Here is a 21,186-nt window from a genome sequence, read left to right on the forward strand (position 1 = left end):
AATCTTGTAAAATTAATAAAATAATCTAACCTTGTTACCTCACTTGCAGTTCAATGCCACACTTCCAAAAAATAAGTTTAGACTACCTGTGCTGTTGACATGTCATTTTTGCCTCAGGATATAATGTACGCATACTATCATATTTAAATGTAACAGAAAGATTGTATAGATTCGTTACTTTATTATTGCCCGCCTCCAATTCTTTTCTCATGTAAAATATTATAATTAGTAATATTTCATTAGGATATTTGTTGCCTATTTTTAGATAAAGCTTTCTGTGTCTCGTATTAGAAACGTGTAATAAACAATTTTTCTGCAACTACATGATTATGTCAAATATTTGATACGAATGAAATCGGAAAGAAATTAGTCGGTATGCTCTGCTAGAGGACTTATTAATATACGCTATAAAATCTTACCATTTTATGGGAGTGTATTTATTGCATGAAATTGTGAATACAAATGACATAATATAATTATATATATCAACAACATAATAAATATAAAATGCTTCTCGTAGTTTTTATCATTTATTTGAAACTTTAGAAAGATGAAATCATGAAATACCATTAGATTATTATTCTTCTGACTGAAGTTATATTTCTCCAGTTGGTTCATTTTTGGTTGGACTTTTGATGGCACAGTTCTCATCTGCTAATGGCTGAATCTTACAAGGAATATAGATAGTTAATGTACCGTCCGAGACTAAGTTTATTTTAGCATCATTAAAGTCGTAGTTTTCAGAGACGGGAAACGTCTTTGACAAATTTTTATAGACATTGCCGTGCTCATCTTGCAACTTTTCATGTATACCCTCGACTACGATCAATTCGTCTTTGACCTATAGTTGAAACAAAATTTATTGAGTATATTTTTTGCTTTTCATATTACGTCATTTTTATTTATAATTTTTTTTGTTCTTTTATCTTTCATTCAAATTATATGTATGACGAATAAAACTAAACGATACTCACGAATACGTTAATTTCTTCCAGAGCAAATCCTGTGCAGTCTACCTTTTTATAAAAATCTTCCTACAAAAATCATTGACCATTAAATTACATAGAGTTTATTTAAAAAACCAGAGTGTGGAACTAGGAGTCCCTCTTTTTTTCGTTGGTTACGGTGGTATATTTATGTCTTTCCTGTACATTTTTTGTAAATAAAAGGCTCGAGAAATTTTTCAAAATAATTTTTAAGGTTATTGTTAGGCAAAAAACGAGAAATAAATTCTACATATTTATAACAATTCTGCAAATATGCTTTAATTTTTTCACTAATTTTCCATCTTGATTTTATGAAAAAATATTTAGAGGCTGGATATTTTAGGTAATGTCTTCACATAACTCAACGCCTATTTCTTTGTGTGTCATGATGTTATTTTTCCCAAAAAAAAAACCCGGAATACTCGATATTTTTGCTTTATCTTATTTCCTTTTTAAGATTTAGCGTATTTTGTAATATTGGTTGGTTATACTATTTTATAATTACCGATTTTATCAATACTGACTATCTACATCGATCTGCCATTTATGCAGATCCCTGCGCTGGCTTACTCTCTTCTTCTCTCTCTATCTTTGTTACACCTACCCTTTGTAGGAGTGCACCTCCTCTCGAAAAGTGCACAATTTTTCTTACACTTTTTGCTTGATGAGTCTCCATTTCCAACCATTTTTATACTTAAGAAATACACGGAAAGTCTATATTATTCCATCGTAACCCGCGATAAAGAATCCGTAATAAATTAATATAGAAATGGTCTTTTACCTTGTGTGCATCAACTTTAGAGGAACTGTTGTCACCGTAGCTCTGATGAATTGTTAAAACAAGGCTTTTATTATTATAATTTGCACAGGGAATAGATCGTGAAGCATAAGCTTTATGTCTTGAGTATTCAATGTCTGCGAGTACTTCTTCTTCGGTATAGTTAGGTATTATATTCTTAAGCATGATAATTTAGAACAAGAAATTCGAATACAAATAATCTTTTAAAATCCTGCCTCTTTAACAAAGTTGACACCGGTGATTGAAGAATATTGAACTGATTACTGTATAAATTTGATATGCGCTTTGTGTGCTACTTGTACAGCTGGAGGTGCAACAATCACTGCATGTACTAATACTAAACGCTGTCGTTGCTTACTGCAGCAGAGAATGCTACGGCGTAAGACAACTTTTTTCCACTGATCGGGGCGACCTGCCGCGGCCAGCCGTCGAACCAAGGCGCACATTTTTCGAAAGTGCGACACTCGTATCGAAGAGCGTGCGCCTACAAGAAGAAATGTGGATTCGCGTGGAAATGAGCATATAGGCGCACATTTTGGCGACACGTAGAAGGGGTATACTGAATGTGTGCCTACGAGGATAGGAGTGGAAATGTTGACTATAGCTATATATCTGAGCGCACAGCCAAAGCAAGCGACGACACGAGTTTTTCTCTTTTGACTGCAACCGAGTATATGCTATATATATTTAACTGACTCTTACTCTCTCGCTCTTGCTTGAATGATATCTATCAATCTTACATTCGATTAAATCGTGAAACTAAATGCTCATATAATTATATGCACAGAATTTGATATCAAAACATTTTTTTTTTCCGTACGTTAACACTTAATTTGAAATCTAGTATTATTTTGAAAAAATAATCAGCTTAATTTTTTTAAGGATAACAGTTCAGCTATAACCACTGGTTAATTATTTTTTCTCATCATAATTGTTATGAACTGTAGGACAAGCCCCGGAGGTTATCGAGGAACATATGTGACTTTAAGATCTTCTACCCTCGAAGTTTTGATAGCTAAGGTAGTAAGGGCTTATGCCACTACTGTTCTCGTTTTGCTATCTAAAGATCGATTCCAACTGTCGGCAAATTTTTTTTTTAACGTGATTCATCATTCTAGTTTGTTTTCTTTTTATTGATGTTTTATTTATGTTTTATAAATAATATTAACAAACCCTTTTTTCCCTATACATCGAAATACATTTTTTTAATACTAATTATATTAAACAATTTCATAAGCTGATACTTATCGTTAGCATGGCCATTTCGGAAATTCATAATAATAAAATAATTTCTTAGGATATGAGTATAATTATTACATTTTAAACTCCAAAGAAAGTAAGAGAAAAAAAATCCTTATACATAATTTTCATTAATTTTAATATTTTATTTTCCAAGAAATGATTAAGCTGTTCTAATCGATATTTTTATCTATCTATACAATAATCATAATCTTCGGAGGCACAAGAAAACTTACATAAAACTCCCTAATCATTTATTTACCGTCTTTTGTTGTAAAAAAATTTTAGGTATAGCAGCTAAACTTATTGTGTTGATTAAATATGAAATTTCAATTTCAATTACATAATGTTGGTTCTAGACCAAACTTTTAATTAGCGTTTGTAAGTATCAAAACTTAATACCTTTGAAAATTATGCAACAAAAATCTAAACAGTAATGAAAAACAGATCTTATATATCAAGTTTACTGTTACGTTACTTAAAATTTTTACCTGGTAGTTACAACCACTTGTCACTTACATTATGAATTTCGAAAAAGTAAAAGTTTAACCTTGAACATAATTTTCTATAATTTATAAGAATTTATATGAAATTCTGAAATGGTTATGCTATAGTTAAGTATCAGCTTATGGAATTGTTTAATATAATTAGTATTAAAAAAATGTATTTCGATGTATAGGGTAAAAGGGTTCGTTAATATTATTTAAAAAACATAAATAAAACATAAATAAAAAGAAAACAAACTAGCATGATGAATCACGTTAAAAAAAAAAATTTGCCAACAGTTGGAATCGATCCTCAGATAGCAAAACGAGAACAGTAGTGGCATAAGCCCTTACTACCTGAGCTATCGAAACTTTGAGAGCACGAGATCTTAAAGTCACATATGTTCATCGATAACCTCCGGGGCTTGTCCTACAGTTTATAACAATTATGATCAGGAAAAATAATTAACCAGTGGTTATAGCTGAACTGTTATCCTTAAAAAAATTAAGCTGATTATTTTTTCAAAATAATACTAGATTTCAAATTAAGTGTTAACGTACGGAAAAAAAAAATGTTTTGATATCAAATTCCCTGCATATAATTATATGAGCATTTAGTTTCACGATTTAATCGAATGTAAGATTGATAGATATCATTCAAGCAAGAGCGAGAGGTAAGAGTCAGGTTATTATATATAGCATATACTCGGTTGCAGTCAAAAGAAAAGAACTCGTGTCGTCGCTTGCTTTGGCTGTACGCTCAAATATATAGCTATAGTCAACATTTCCACTCCTCTCCTCGTAGGCACCCATTCGGTAGACCCCTTCTACGTGTCGCTAAAATGTGCGCCTATATGCTCATTTCCACGCGAATCCACATCTCTTCTTGTAGGCGCACGCTCTTCGATACGAGTCTCGCACTCTCGAAAAATGTGCGCCTTGGTTCGACGGCTGGCCGCGGTGGGTCGCCCCGATCATTGGAAAAAAGTTGTCTCACGCCGTAGCATTGGCGTTAGCAATCTCTTTACTCATCTCTGACTGCAGTTGGACTATTTAAGTTAATGACTAGCGCTGCACGCACTGTTCCGAAAGAGAATTGTTGGAAAATACTCCTTCAGATACAGAAGAGCCATGCTATTATTGCTCTATTTTAGTGTCTCTGTTCCACCTAGTAGAGCTGCTCTTTCACCGTAGACAAGCAGCTTCTCTGTAGTGTCAAGGGGCAGCTTTCCTTACCTAGTAAGTTGGCTTGGGTGATTTTAATCAAAATGATTAATACTTCAAATTAATAAGGCACGCTTTATTGACATGATTTCGAAATTTTAGAGATTATTATCTTTTGAATCAAGCTTTGACATTTATTTTGTTTTAATTTTTTATTTTGTTACGAATGAAGAGGTGACCTTCATGTGAGCCTAGTATTTTACAAGCTATTTAACTATTATTGAATCGTTTAAGGCTACATCTGACTTTTTGTCATACTGTGGTTTGTAACTTAACTTTAATTTACAATTCACTTTTTGTTTGATTATTGGATTGGTTAGATAAAACGAATAATATTCGTTGGCATATTAATCAGTAAGTTTAGAAATATTCTAATCCAAACAAACCTTTTTTTAGTACCAGCCAATTTACAAACACATACACACACAAACACATGCACTCACATTATGTGTATGTTTTTAAAAAAATGTTAGTTAAGTTTTTTTAAAAGTGGTTTTTACATAAATGATTGTTCATTATATTTTTCAAAATTTTAGTTTTTTTTTTTTTGTATGTCGACAAAACTCTTTTAATAAATTATAAAATATTTAGAGTGTTCTACTCTTTAATCTTATTTGAAGGTCTTCAGTACTCAGGTCTCTTACAAAACAATTTTTTAGAAGCGTCTAAAAAATTTTTACCGTATCGATTAAAATATATCAAGTAAGGGTCTCAGATTTTGCAGAATATTTTTCAACTGTCACATAAATACCTTTTTTTTATTTGGTAAAATAAATGTGATACTACTTTAGAAAAGCGTGATCCTATATTTCAATTTTTGTGTAACTAAAATATGCATTAAATATTTCCGAGACAAAATCTAGACACCAATTGTTCTATTCAAGAGAAATGTTACCTTTCAAAACACTAGGTACCTGTTAAAATAATAACAATTTATTATCACTTTTTAGCTCTTTCCAAATATCTAAGTAATTGTTGATAAGCTTTATTAGCAAACTACGAGTGCTAAGGCCTTATATCTTTACTTCTTATGCTTTGTTTTTGTATAGATACGTCTTAATGTTGTTGATTATTCTCTGTGTGAAGTCCAAAATACTTACAAATAAAAATTGAAGTTTTCTTTTAGCCGTAGTATAACAATGAATACGAGCTGATCACGACATCACCTAAAAATACATGAGATTGGGGACGTAAGGAAATCGTGCTTTATATTTTATTACGTCGAAAAAGACAGTATACGATCAAAAGAAGGAGCACTTTTATTGGATCTCTTCGTTTTCCATTGACCTATTGAGTTTATCACCCCGAGGTCTCGATTATATTAAAAATTTCAATGAGAGTTTTAAAAAGATGACGAGTATTTGAAAAGTCTCTGGAATTCATTCAGAAATATATGATAAGACAACTAAGTTTATAAATTTCATAAACCTAATGGTGTGAATTTAAAGAGAAAAATCAACACTTTCGAAAACTAAAGTTATTGTTGACAAAAATATGAATAGTCGACTTTTGGAATGACTCGTTTATGTTATTGATTATTTTCTGTGAAAAACTCAAAGTGCCCACCAATCAAAGTTCGATTTTTTGTTCTGTTGGTGAAAAAACAACCGCGTCATGCAATAATCAAGCCATCAAATTGACCTTGTGACAAAAATACGTTTGCTTGAACGAAACCATTTTTACTTTAGTATTCAAACGCGAGAAATCGATAAATGGCTTGGTCCTATACAAAACATAGGCAGTGCCTGAAAAAAAAAAAAGATAAAAAGACAAAACGAATGTTAAACCGAAATATATACAAACTGGTTACGAATAGCTACGAATTACTTTTACGGATAGCTTTACCTCAAATGGGTAAAATAATATTGCTGTCATACACATTTTGAGCATTATTTTTCTCATTTGTGACTAAGTAAGAAAATGACCCGTTCCTTGTTTTACCATAAGTTTTGTATATCACATGTAAAGTGATAAAACTCTTATTTAAATATAATCCTTAGCTTAGACTATTTTTGTAAGAAAAGTTACAAGCAATTAGCAGTACGTAATATCTTTCCTTCTGGAGCCATTCTCGTTTGCTATAATATTTACGTACTTTTATGTAAACACCAACTTTTTCGGTCGCTTACGTATATAAATATAATATACAATATTCTCATTGTTGATTTGTTTTCCTTAAATCGTAAATTATTCCATTATAAGATAAGGAACTGCAAAAATTTATTAGAAAAAATGTTTATCGTTAAGTGTTACGTAGATTTCCTCGGCTATCCATAATGAGTCAAGACTTAAATTGGAGTTGAATTGACTTTAATACACTTGTTCGACTTTCAACTTCAAAATAGCACCTTCGCTGCTTGATTTGGTGCTCTCAGGCGAAAAAATAGAATACAAAACTCGTTTTTAAAGGCTTCTTTATGAGCCTCGTTACGGTCTTCACTTTCAGCTCGTGCCATGAACCTCTCGGTTCGTAAATCAAAGCCTTTGCAAACGCGTACGTAATATACTATTTCATCATACCCTGACGGCAAAAGCGCATTTCCGTCCTGATTTCAGAATGGAAAATTATGCATTTCTGACCAGCCCGGGAATTTTTTTTGTTGTAGACTAACGTTATGCGCAACTTTCTCCTAGTTACTTTATCGTGTCAGTCGTTAACTACGTATGTGTATATAGCTATAGTTAACAATGAACTATACTCAGCTGACGAAAACTAAATCAATCGAATCATAACCTCAATACTTATGCCTAGCGAATATGTAGATTGCAGAAAGTTAAATTATTGGTTTCAGCCACTAAGTAGTGCTGTACTCAACAATTTGAAATAATTAAATATTTAGTCTCTGTACGTCTGAGTCCTCGAAGCGATTCTGTGACTATATAAATGAATTTCAGAAGCTTATGTATTTGGTGGCATACCTATAGGTCAGTTTTGTTTCCAAGTACATTTATATACTATTATCGTTTCCATAGTGCTGGTATAAAAATACACGTAGACGGAAATGATTTACTTCCCTGCCTCGTCACGTAATATACTAATTCTCGTTTTTAAGCAAAGCTGAGAGTGTTTTCCTTTCGTGGGCCTGAGTCTCTACATGCTGCTTATCGGCAACGCAACTGCAACACCCTAAACGCCTGGCCTTTGCTGTCTAACTCTGATGCTCATCGATAACTGTTGCGCCTATATCTACATGGGACCATAGTTTATAGCCTTACTCGTTGCTATGCAGTTTCGGTGTCTTGATACTTGTGTCGAAATTGTACGTGACGTAAGTATCCGGTCAAATATATTTATATTTTTTGAAATACTTCAATACATTTTTGTAAGGATATGGTTTTTTTAAATCATGATGTACAAATTGTGCTAGAAACAAAATTGATTGATCTGGTGTTATAAAAATAAATGAAAAACACTTTTATCATTACAAATCATTAATCAAATAACAAGGAAATCTTTGTTATGAAAAGTATAAATTAAAGAAAAAATTTTTTCCTATTCACAGTTGCTAACAAGCTTATATGAATAAGAAAAAAAAGTTTCTTTATTTGATTAACGTTATTATTTTAAACTTCTTAGGATCATGCAAGTAAAAGTACTTTTTTAAGTTTGTCTAAATTATTTTACGTACTCCGTAGTATATTTCTTGTACACCGACGATAGTTTCTGTACGTGTACATTCCAAACAGTTTTTGTTTGCATAAGTTTTATCGGATGTTTTTTTAACATCAATAAAAGTATCTGAAAGACGTTTTACATTTGTTACATCTATAATTTTAATTTTGTAACAATGTAATGAAAAATAACATCAAGATTTTAAAGTAGATCGAGTTTTAACAATTATCTGTATGAGAACCAAAATATGAGTTTTGTTGATTCTTTGATGTGAATTGAAAAACAACAGGTTTTGAAGATCTGTATAAATTTTCTTTTTTTTATAAAAATCTTTGTTCTAACACGTCAAGATTCATCGGAAAATAACTCTTCAATCCATAAAATGATGTACCCTCTTATTGTTTACCCTATGTACATTGAAACATATATACACGCATACAAATTTATTCATACACATACCTTTTCGTACATTTCATTTTATACACGTAGTACTGCTTGGTCTGTCAAAAAAGTACATTGGTCGAGCTTCACAATTTATTATTAAGTACGACAATTTATTATTTACGAGAATCGATACAATTCATAATTCAACACGTGGCCACTGCTCTTCCCCAATCCTAACAATCCTGGTATATTTATATCCGATCAAGCAGTCGAGCGAAGGACTCCTTACAGTTCACAAGAATCAAAACAAGTCAATAAAAAATACTGTCCTAAAATTTAAATACAATTGACAAGTATCACAGTTGGTAGACTCCACTATCTTACGACTCGTTTTTGCAGTACAGTCTTTCAGCTGCAATATTAAAATTACATCAATTTCTGTCAATCTTTGTTTTCATCATTACGGATTAAAAATGGTCTCATCAACGTTTTCAGTTTTCATTCTTTCGGTTGTTTCGTTAGTTTCTTGTTATGATTCAACAAGTGATATAAATAATTATTCGAATTTAGTAATGGACGTAAAAGAACTTTACAAAACCAACAGTGTTGTGATCGTGTATTATGGTTTCGAAAGTAAGTAAAAATATATTGATTATTAAAATAATATCAAGCATGGAATTTTACTTTATTTTTTATTTAATAGGTATGCATGTTGCAACGGGCATGATGAGGCAACTTTCAAAAAATCACTATTATTCCATGGCAGTCGCAGGATCAGACCTAATGATAAAGTATGACAGTATGTGGAAGAGTTCAAAGTTACTTTTCTTCATTATGCTAAAAACCGAAGATGATTTTGAAAATTTCATGCATTTTACAACGAATGCGGCTATTGATTCGCACGTCTGGTTATTACTGTTTGACACATTGATGTCGGAGTCATTGAGTATTTTCTGCCAAAATCCTCAAGATAATCGACTGGGCTTGAATTATCTTGTAGAAATGTTAGTGAAATGTGGGAATGACTCCGACATAAAAGAATGGTTTTCCACAGGATCGAATAGTAACACGATTCAGGTACGCGAATACCTTCAGTGGAATCCAACGACTCGTCTCAATGTCAAAGATAAACACATTTTGATTGAGAGGAGAAGAAATTTGGCTGATGTTTCGCTGAAAGTGATACCTAAAAAAGTATGAAAAGTACACGTTTTAATTTTTTAATAATTTTACGTTTTAACACATTTTCTTGTTAATAACACATCAGGACGAATCCCATCCAAAACAATCAAATTATATTTATAATTACGATTTACCATCAAAAATTGTGGATGAAATCACCTCAGTAATGAATATAACTACAAAGTACCCGCAACTGTTACGAGGTAGTGGAGCTAAGAATAAAAATACTGCAGCAAGCAAGGGAAATTCTTCTTTTACTAATACGTCAATAGCTACGAGTTTTGATGTTATTGCTACGGAGACATTAATGGACCAAACTGTTTTAGAAAAATATGATCTCACGATTCCTATTGAGTCCCAATTGTACTGTTTGTTCATCAAAATGCCGGACAATTCATTCATACCATGGAACGCATACTTAAAGGTAAGAAATTTTTTCTCCCTGTATTCTGAATATTGACAAGTGTCTTGTTTTGTTTAGTATACAAAATTCTTACTAAAGAATAAAAAAAAAAAAATAAATAAAAAAAAAATAAAAAAGCAGAGTGTGGGATTCGGAGTCCCGCGGTAAGAACAGGTTTCTCGCGTATACGTAGAAATTACATGTATATAGTAAAATGTAAGGTTCGTAGATACATGTGAGTTCAATATGTATTTTTTTCGCGGGTTACGGTGGTATACGTATGTCTTACCTATTCATTTATCATGTATGAAAGGCCCGGGAACTTTTCGTTTTCCATTGACATAATGAGTTTATCACGGCGAGTTTTTGATTATATGAAAAATTTCAATAGGAGTTTTAAAAAGATAACGAGTATTTGAAAAGTCTCTGGAACTAATTCAGATATATATGATAAGATAGTTTACTTTATAAATTTCATAAACCTAATTGTATAAATTTAAAGAGAAAAATCAACAATTTCAAAAACTAAAGTTATTGTTGACACAAATATGAATGGCCGGTTTTTGGAATGACTCTTCCATGTTATTGATTATTTTCTGTCAAATACTCAAAGTGCGCACTAATCAAAGTTCGATTTTTTGTTTCGTTGGTGAAAAAACAACCGCGTCATGCAATAATCAAGTCATCAAATTGACCTTGTGACAAAAATACGTTTGCTTAAACGAAACCATTTTTACTTTAGTATGCAAACGCGAGAAATCAATAAATGGCTTGGTCCTATACAATAAGTAGGCAGTGCCTGATTAAAAAAAAAACAGATAAAAAGAAAAAACGAATGTCAAACCAAAATATGTACAAACTGGATACAAATAGCTTCTACGAATTACTTTTACGGATAGCTATACCTCAAGGGGGTAAAATAATATTGCTGTTACGTATATTCTGAGCAGTGTTTATCTCACAATAAACATTTAAATGTTAAAAAAAGCCTGTGTCAGAAAATAAGATCTTATTTTAAACAAACATCTCTTTTTAGTGGTGATAACCGGGAAAATAGAATAGTCAGACTGCACGTATGGCACTCGTGCTGGCTTTGTTCGTAATGATTTGAAGCATGTGTTTTAGAAAATTCTATACCCCTCCTTTTTTTATAGCTGCGAGGATGCACAATGTACTATGTGACTTAAAAATAAGCGACAATCATAACATCCTTAAGGCTGGAATTTTTGTTTGATTTTTCTAAGCAAAGTAAAAATTGGCGTACTTATTAATTAAATTTACTAACCACGTTAATTATTATATTATTTCTTCATAACATAAGATTCATTTTTGAATACAAAAGTACATATAAAAGATTTTATAATTATTATCGACGCAACGAACGTTGTCGTTGTCGTCGTCGTTGTCATATCTTAATTTCGAATATATACTCTAACAATAATTGATCTTTTATATATATTTATTTTTTTAATTCCTTCAACTTGTAAGTAATAATTTTTTTTACATTAAAGGATATAATCATTTAAGTTTTACAAGCGTTTTTAAAATCCTAGATACTAATATGCAATTATTATTATTATAGTAACTGCCGAAAAGTAGCACTACAATAATATACTCTTTTACACACAAAAACAATGTTAATTTTTTTAAATTGGTTACGGTCAAAAGTTAGTCAACTTCATTATATAATAAATTGTTATAATTGTTATAGTCAGATTTTTTTAAATTATATGTATTTGAAATGTTTAAATTTTTATAAAGAAAAAGAAAACGTAGGTGGTACGTTAAAAGTGTGACACTTTATACAATACTTGGTCATATACAAATAAAAACATTAAGAAATCTTATTTACCATTAAAATGTAAAAGTAAGAATGGATAACTGAAGTCTTTGAAAATTAGATTTTTAGCAAAGGTGCATGGATTAAGCTAGCTATTACTGTAGTTATTTTGACAATTACATTGTCTTTTATCAACATGAAATTGCAAGACAGAACACGTTCAAGATATGCCATTTTGTTGGAAAATTGTACACAAATATGGGGTATATTCTGCCAGCAAGGGTTGTCAGGTAAATTTTGAGTACCAAAATTTGCGACTGATTCTCAAACGATTATGAATTTCATAAATATAAATTTTTTAATTTATAGATGCTTATGTTAACCGTACGTCATTAAAGTTGGTTTACTTGATAGTACTATTTTGTGCATTAGTCATCTACGCGGTTTATTGTGGATCTCTGACAAGTTACTTGACAGTTGGACTACCCACAATGCCATTTAATAATATATCTGAGTTCATGGAAGATGGTAGTTACCAACCTATTGCTGTAAATGGCTCCAGTTCCTATAAATTTATTTTGGTAAAAAAAATACAAGTTTAACTGACAATAATGTTAGAATTTCATTTCGTACATTTGTTCTGTATATTTCAAGGCATCATCTGAAGATCCCGTTTATAATAAAATAAACCAAATGATTAAAAATTCAAACAACTTGCTGGAAAATTTTGATGCAGCTCTCGAGCAGGTACATTTTGGAAATCTTATTTAAGCGTGTGTATGTATGTGTATGTATATTAGTAGTGGCGATAAAAATCGTAGAGAGCAAATTTCGTGTTAATAGTAAGACAAAAAAAAAACGATAAAAATAATATTCTTAATAGTTTAACTTGTTTATGATCCTCCAGATCTTTACACATCTCCTTCGTCTATCAGGGATAAAAATTGGCAGTCTCAGTAATAAAATGTATTGTTTTCAAATTTCAGGTCTGCTCCAAAAAAGTAGCCTTGTTTGCACTATCATCAATGTTGGATTCCATAGACAAGGAGCCACCATGCAAACTAGCAAGTGTTCCTCTGGGCAGTAAGGCGTATGGAAGTCTAAGAACGAAGAAACATCATCCAATCACTAAATTTTTTAATTATCAGTACGTTTGATACAATAATTATAATAATGACAACAACAAAAATAAGACTAATACTAACAATTGTGGAAACAATAATAACGACAATACTGACCATGACGATTACTTTAATAAATAGTACTTGTATTTGTATGCTAACAAACTTTGTTTAGTATCCACAGGTTTAAGGAAACTGGCATCATGCAAAGAATATTTGCTAACTACAGGACTGAAATTCCTGATGAAAAAAATGCATTTCATTTCATTGGCTTACAAGATGTATTTCCTCTGTATGCCATTTTAATTTGTGGATACATCCTAACTCTTATTATACTACTGTTTGAAAACCTTCATTTTGGATGTTACCACAAAAATAGTACAAATCTTGTGCGTCAACGACGTGCCCATATTAATCCACGACGCAGACGCAATGTAAATCACCACCGAAGCAGTGATTCGAAACCTTTGCAGGTATAAATCTTCTTTTCCTTGACTGTGTGTGATAAGACGTATATGAAAGTAAGACATTATAAAATTTTGGCTATTAAACATCCCTATGATACTATAATAATAACCTACTATTACGGATCTTTGTAGAATTAAAATAAAGGTAGAGAATGTGTGTATTGGATCGTAACATTAATTTACTATAACATTTTAGGCATGACCAATGTATTATAGTGCTTTTTAATTTTGTCAGAGCAAAAAGTAAAACCACTAATGAATTGTCTATTTCTAGTACAAAACAAATTCTCAACCCAGTACGAGGGTGATTTCAGTTGGTCATGTAGTGTTTGTGTGTCGTCAATAGGTTTTCCAACTAAGTATAGTAACTATGATTACAATGGGCTGAAATTTTGTTCGTAACTTTAATTTGGACGTCTAAGCTGATAGATTACATTTAGACAAGTCTCATTCAATAGAAAAGCTTTGACAGACAATTTTTAGAGCAGCGCTCTAAGACAAAGATATTAGTTTTTCAGTAATAGATTTTATCACATACAATTTACCCTTCGGCTATTAAAGACAAAGTTGTAGAACTTGTTAGAATACAAATTTTTGGTAGTTTACCTTGCTCAATACCGTAACGATGCTCCATAGATTAAAATATATGAAAAAACAGCAAAAGAATCGTTTTTTGCCTGTTACAGAAAATTCTAATTTTACTACAAAATTTTTAATACAAAAGATGTGGACTTCATTAAATTAAAACTTTTTCGTACAGTAAGTTTTTTTTTTAGTGCCGTCTTAACGATTTAAATGACGAAAATTGTTTCGAAGCAGCTGAAAACTCGTTTTACACCATGTAACTTTTAAACAGCCCATTTTAAGACTAAGTGTTCAATATGAAAACTGTAGATCTACTCAAAATACATTTTTTTGTACTGACCAACTTTACTTATAGTGTTGTTATAAGGACACATATTATTGAAAAACGTTCTAAAATGGCTGACATAAAATTTGTTAGTTTAAATTTAAGTTAGCGCATTTATACCAATACGAAGTCGGATATTGTAATGGGTTATGTTATCAATTGTATTAATAGGATTTAGTTATTAAAATGACACTTTTTGCTTTGGCACACTGTAGATTGGTGATTTTGCATAAATTAAGTCACTTGTTTCCGTACACAGTACTTATAAGACCAAAAAAAAGAAATATTTTATTACCGCATTGATTTACTCAAAATAGTGTTAAGAGTTTAAGCTGAAACGGGATATGATTTTCGAAAGTACTTTTTAGTCATTATCATTTTTAAAATAAAAAATTAAAATTTTTTTTTTTTTTTGTAGCATTGTAAGCTATGGAATAAGCTTCGAAGGTCTAAGCATAAAGAAGATTCAAACGCTGATGATTTCGAACTGACTAAAATAACAGTAAAGCCTCATGTTAGCAAAACCAATACAGGTATTTTAGTTAAACCACGTGAGAAAGCAAAATTACACGGCGTAAAAAAAGTACGTCATTTCAAAAGTGATCGTTTACAACATTTGAAGGTATGAAGTAACATTTAAATAATTATGTGTATTTTAGGACTTAAAAAACAGTGAAACACTAATTGTATTTGCGGCCTTCCTTGGCACCTGTATTTTATACGTTAATAAATTATACTATGTGTTTACATAGATTAGAAAAAAAATTTTTTTTAAAAATTGATGCAAACTGTATAGAATAATTTTTTTTTTATTATTACATTACTACTAATTCAAACAGTTTCTATATAATATCTTGATAAAATTAATTCGCTTACTATCAGTATGTGTCTTACAAAAAAAAATTAGGATATTTATTTTTTAATAAAACGTGCATAAAGTCAGAGATAGACTTTTAAAACTTTTTGTAATAGTTATGCTACCGGTCAATTTTGTTTTAATCGTAATTTTATGGCTGATTGTCGTTCAATTAAAACTTTTTAAATCATTTTTTAATATCCCATGCCCTTATATAGACCCTTATCATCTTACCAAGGACGTATTCGTTAGCGCTGCGTCTGAGACGATTTTTTCACCCCATCTTTTTAGAAAGTTAAATAAGGTATCACGGAGTGTTTGGTCGAATTTATCGGAGATGAATGTTTAACCGCCAAAGTGCATAAATACGGTATTTTCGTTTTGATAAAATTTTTTTGCTAATAACTTTTGACATGGCAACGTTTGTTGGAAAAAGATTCTCAGGAGATTCTTTTTAGCTATTAAAGCACTCAGAAATTTGTTAACCCACTATTAAAGAAGCGATAATGTTATCAGAGTTTCTGTTTCAATAAACTCTTTAATTAAACCTTAACATTTTAAAAATTGTTTCTTCATTTTAGGTACAACTTATTTAAGGTGTCATTATTACATAAATTTTCTCATTACATCACTAATTATGATTTGACTAACAAATAATATACAGTCTTAATACAAATTTACAATACATTTCGAATCGTTCTCAGTTCTAGATAAAAAATGATCATTATATTTTCAGATATTACAGTTATTGCAATCAATAGAAAATCAAAGTTCGAATGAGAGTATTTCCAAACCAACCAAAGTGGCTTCACAGGCCCCATTTCCATACATAGAATAATATATTACATATGTATAACTATTAAGACAAGACAATCTCTAAGTACTTAAAGTATATATTCTTAATCGTTAATATTATGTAGTACCAAAAATTTCGACATGTTATGTTGTGTACTTGAGTAACAAATGTAATGAGTGAATATGCACGTAAATAAATGACCAGAAATCAGAGTTATTTTGTCGAGGATGTGTTTTTTTTATTGGAACTGTCTTACATCTGTCACATACATCTGATTAGTGCTAAATTAAATTGCTTGAATTGTGTAAGTGTCATGGTGAAAGCATGTTGGTATTACTTATTATAATTGTTAATATATAACGATTATTAATAAAGAAAAAAAAGTATGTTATACGCACCTTCAATAAACTACAAGAGAACTTATTCGACTTATTTATATTTTAATTTGTGTAAAGTCTTTTCTTAATGAGTCATTTGACTTATGTTGATGGATAAATAAACTTTACAGTAAATCTCAAGGGCTTAGCTAGCTCACTGGTTTAAGTTCTTGTTTAGCTACCAATATCCGACTAAAGTGGCACCCAATGATATAATTCATGCAATAAAAAGGGAGGGTTTACTTAAAGTTTAAAGTATCACTTTTAAATTTTGTCAACTTAGGTAATTACTCTTGTGACTCGAGACAAGTCCCAGACGTCAACATTAAAATTAAGTTTTTGGTAAGTGAAACTGACCTGGTTCTCTAGGTCACGTGCTGCGTCCAATTACTGCTGTAGGTACATCCCTCTAGCTGATCTAGCCATAGAATGAACCACTCGAAAAGGATACCGTGGGCTTCAGCAGCCGAAAGTCTTGCCTTGTTATTATCATCACAATGGTCAGAGACAATAAAATGTACATTGATTCTTAGAATTGTAAGCATCATTTCGTGGCAAAAAAAGAAAATGATTTATATTTCTACTTTGTCTTTCTATACATATATTGCTGTTATTATTAAAAACATATGGCAGGGATACTAATGTGAGCATTGGCTCATTTGCTATGTCAATGCGATTAAAAAAGTAGTGTTATAGTTTGCCTAATGTTGAGGTTTGACAGCCCTTGATATTATAATAGTGTTAAAAAAAGGAACGGATAGAGATGCAAAAAACTCTGCTGCCAAATTTGATTAAGCAACCCTTGAGTAAACAGAAAGTGATTTTAAAATTACATCGAACGATATATGGATAACATTATCAACGCATAAGAAGAGAAGAAAAGAAAGATCAGTACTTGCACCATCATTCTCTACTGTCTCTTTAGGTAAGTATGTTCGTGTATGGCATTTCGGTTCATATAAGACGCAACCTTAAAGAAGAAATAAAAGAGTAGAAAGAAGAAAGAAAAAATGTGTAAAGTGTAAATTTACCTTGCCACTATACATCTGCATTTGGTATGTCTTTGAACGAGACGCAAAAAATATAATTGATCGATCAAACGAACTTACCTGTAAGTGATGTTCTATCGTTATTATATTAAAGTGACCAGTTCGAAAACGTACAAATCCCACCCATAAGTATAATGTAAGATCATTACCCACAACCTAAAAAATTGGGCAGATAAAAAAAAAAAAAAAACCCATTTACTTCTAATAGAAATGACGTATCCCACAAGCGACCTATCAGTGCAGGGTCCTGGGGCCTTTAGTTAAAAAATTAAGTACTAACTCTAAAAATCGTGATATACAGCTGAAAAGAAAGAAAATAGAATTTGGTATGTCTTTAAACGAGTCTCTTTAATACAATTACGATTGAACATCACTTACAGGTAAGTTCATTTGATCGATCAAAAATGTGAGATCGGAAAATTTTCTACAATTTGTCAAACTAAAAAAAAAGTGTTTGTTGCTGTATATGTGTGTAAACGCTTTGGAAAAAAAAAGAGTCCTTCCATTACAAAAAGGGGGTGAAAAAAGAGTAGGTATCTTTGATACAAGGAGATCGCCCAGCTCCTTTACAAGGAGCATTAGAGTGTGGTCAAAAAACAGTGTTTAAACATCAACAACCATCTTTCAGGATTTACTTTATTAATTTCAAATAACAAAACAAGAAGTCAACTATCTATGAACTACATATATTTTGGATTTTTAAATTAATCGTTTTTTAATGTTCTGCTAATTATTTTACTGACTTTTCTAAAATTTATCATGTTTTTTGAAAAAAACGTTATACTGAATATTTAGACCTCAAATATTTGTGAATGTGCACAAGAAGTACTCGTACAATACCGTGCATAATAATTTTTTTCCATAAGTTTATAACTGACTTAAGTCACGTGAAGCATTGGTACTGTACACGCATAAGTTAAAATTTTTCTAAAATAAAGGATACATTTATAGAGTTTAGACAAAAAATAAAGAAAACTACCAGCCTTCATGAATAACTTTAAATTATTTGATTAAGGTTTTATTATTATTGTTTACTCCTAATAGTTAATGTTTCTCATTATTTTTTAACATTAAATTTTAATTCAATAACGTTAAATTACATATTTAACTTCGTCTTATTAATCTTACGTAATTAATCGATGGCCTTTTGTCACAAGAAAAGAATTGAAATTTCACCCATTAATGCAATTAAAAACTTAGTTGGTAGTTTAAATGAAAGCTTTTTAATACGTATTTAAAACACTAAACTACAAATATAAAAAAATCTGTTAATATTTTGGACTGAATAGAATTAAAAAATTCTCTTCTATAATACTTCCTAACTTATCAATTTCCCGCACGTGTAAACATTGGCATCATCATGTTGTGGGTGCATCGGAGCTTAAATTTTTATTATTTGCGCAACGGCGATGATTATGTGTATGAGTTCAGTGAAAAACAAAAGCGTGTTTAAGATATAATACAAAATGTAATACGAAAATTTTGTCACCAGAGTGATTTAATGCTTCATACCTGACGATAAAAATAAAAATACTCAAATACCACGTGAAAACTATCGCCACCGTCTACGAGTTATTCTTTCTCGTGTGTTGTTTACAATGTTGTATCATATATGATATTTTATTTGTTTGTAAATAATGTTTTTCAGAAATATGCGATCGTTCGTCATCAGATAGGATAAAGCACGTTGTACTTGTATTACGAACTGACATCTCGATTGTTAAACCAATAATTTTGACATGAATTCTTGTTCGAAAACAATAAACAATTACACAAGCTACTTGTGTTTTTGTGCCTTTGCTTTTCTGTACGATCACGTTTCATGCAAAATTTATGGGATTATGATGCAAAACGAGCTTTTGTGCACTTAAGATATTGTGTTGTTAATCTAGCCAATTCATATGCAACTTGTTTGTGAAAATTGTAACGAGAAACTTAGCGTGTAATGAGTCGTACATTTATATCCTTTTATTTATTGATCTATTGACATGACACTATTACAAAATATTAAGCTGCCATAAATACTTAAAAGAAATGAAAAAAAGTTTCCTGTCAAACTGATTATGCTTACTTGATTACAACTTGGCTAAAGAAAAAAATGGACTTATATGTCGATAATGGTCAGGCAACTCTCCATTAAAGAAGGAGGTAGTAGACCTTTAAATGGAAATAATACAGTGACAAAACTTCAGATCAACAATCATTGTAAAACTCCAAAGTGCAAAATAGAGAGGTAAGTTACGCAAATTACATAGAATCAAAAAATATGTTGTTCCAAATAGTACAACAGATTTATTACATTTTTTTGTTGGATAGCTGGACATTGTGAGTAAAAAAATTTTCTTTGTAACATCATATTAAAAATTTGAACATTTTTTAAACATTATATATATTTAAATTTCAGTAACCTAAGTTTAATGCGGTTCAAGTCACTTTAAAATTCTAACTCCATAGAATTGGTCTTAGAAAATAAGAAAACAAAAATAAAATTATTAGTCTCTAAAAACCTTACACTAATTAAAATATACATCACTCATTGGCAAAAGTATAAGGTCTCCAGTAATTTTTTCGTTGAATTCCGCTCACTTTTCATTGAGGGAGTTCTTTATTTCTCAGTCTATTCGTTGATTAATGTATCAATTGCTTGCGTTAAACATATAACAGTGAGACCGTTTTCTTATAATTTTCTACCTTCTCGTCTTTTCCAAATTTTGTTATCAATACATTCCCTTCGGTTATCACAATTAGTTATTTTACAAATGATTTTTGAAGAGCAATAAAAGCTGCTCTACAGAATAGTTTGAACTTTTTTGATTCTTCATTATAAACTGGTTGAAAAAGAATATTCATTGTTACCGACTTGTTTTACGAAATAAAATCGTGCAACATTTATTTCTCTTAAACTGATTTATTGATACGTGTTGTTTCTACGACGACTTGACAGAGACTATTTTTAGAAAAAAACTAGCACGCTCGCTTGAAGTTATTATATAAACAAAAAATATAAAGAACTAGTTGTCAAGGAAATGATCGTCATTTCACAGAATAAAAGCGCGTCGTGACCGAACTCTTGTGAGAGATTCGAAATCTCTCGCTACGTGGCTCTTCTCACTTTACCGATTTCTAAAGTAGTCGTGTGAAAAAAGATATGTGCTCCCAATCAGCCCTTATACGACCGACCATAACACGATCTCAAAGCTGTATTGAATACCCGCTATGTTGACACGCCTTTACACTGTTAATTATTAATTAATAACAAAAACAAACGAACGTTAACAAACAATAAAAAATTACCATGTTACAACATTCTCCCCCGTACAAAATTTTAATTTTGTACTTTTGCAAACTTAATTAGTTTTCTACTTGGTCGCAAGAAATTTTCGAACGCCGTTCTTACTTCTGCTACTCGAACCTAATTATCAGTTTCCGGAAATACTTTAACAACTAATCCCTTCTTTCATTGATTTCGAGGTACATTGTTATCTAGAATGAGAACGATATCTCCCTTTTTTAAT

General features: G+C 30.9%; 1 long non-coding RNA gene across 1 annotated transcript; it reads right to left on the bottom strand.

The window, feature by feature from the left end:
* Nucleotides 1-517: 517 nt before the first annotated feature.
* On the bottom strand, nt 518-1,031 carry LOC149374917 (uncharacterized). Its single transcript, XR_016292984.1, has 2 exons — nt 975-1,031; nt 518-841 (listed from the first exon to the last, which is right to left on the bottom strand). It is a non-coding gene; the product is annotated as an uncharacterized LOC149374917 (long non-coding RNA).
* Between the last annotated feature and the right edge of the window lie 20,155 nt (nt 1,032-21,186).

Source organism: Copidosoma floridanum, unplaced genomic scaffold (genome assembly GCF_036245765.1).
Source record: "Copidosoma floridanum isolate Cflo_tuat_1 unplaced genomic scaffold, Cflo_Japanese_pri ptg000013l, whole genome shotgun sequence".
Classification (NCBI taxonomy): domain Eukaryota; kingdom Metazoa; phylum Arthropoda; class Insecta; order Hymenoptera; family Encyrtidae; genus Copidosoma; species Copidosoma floridanum.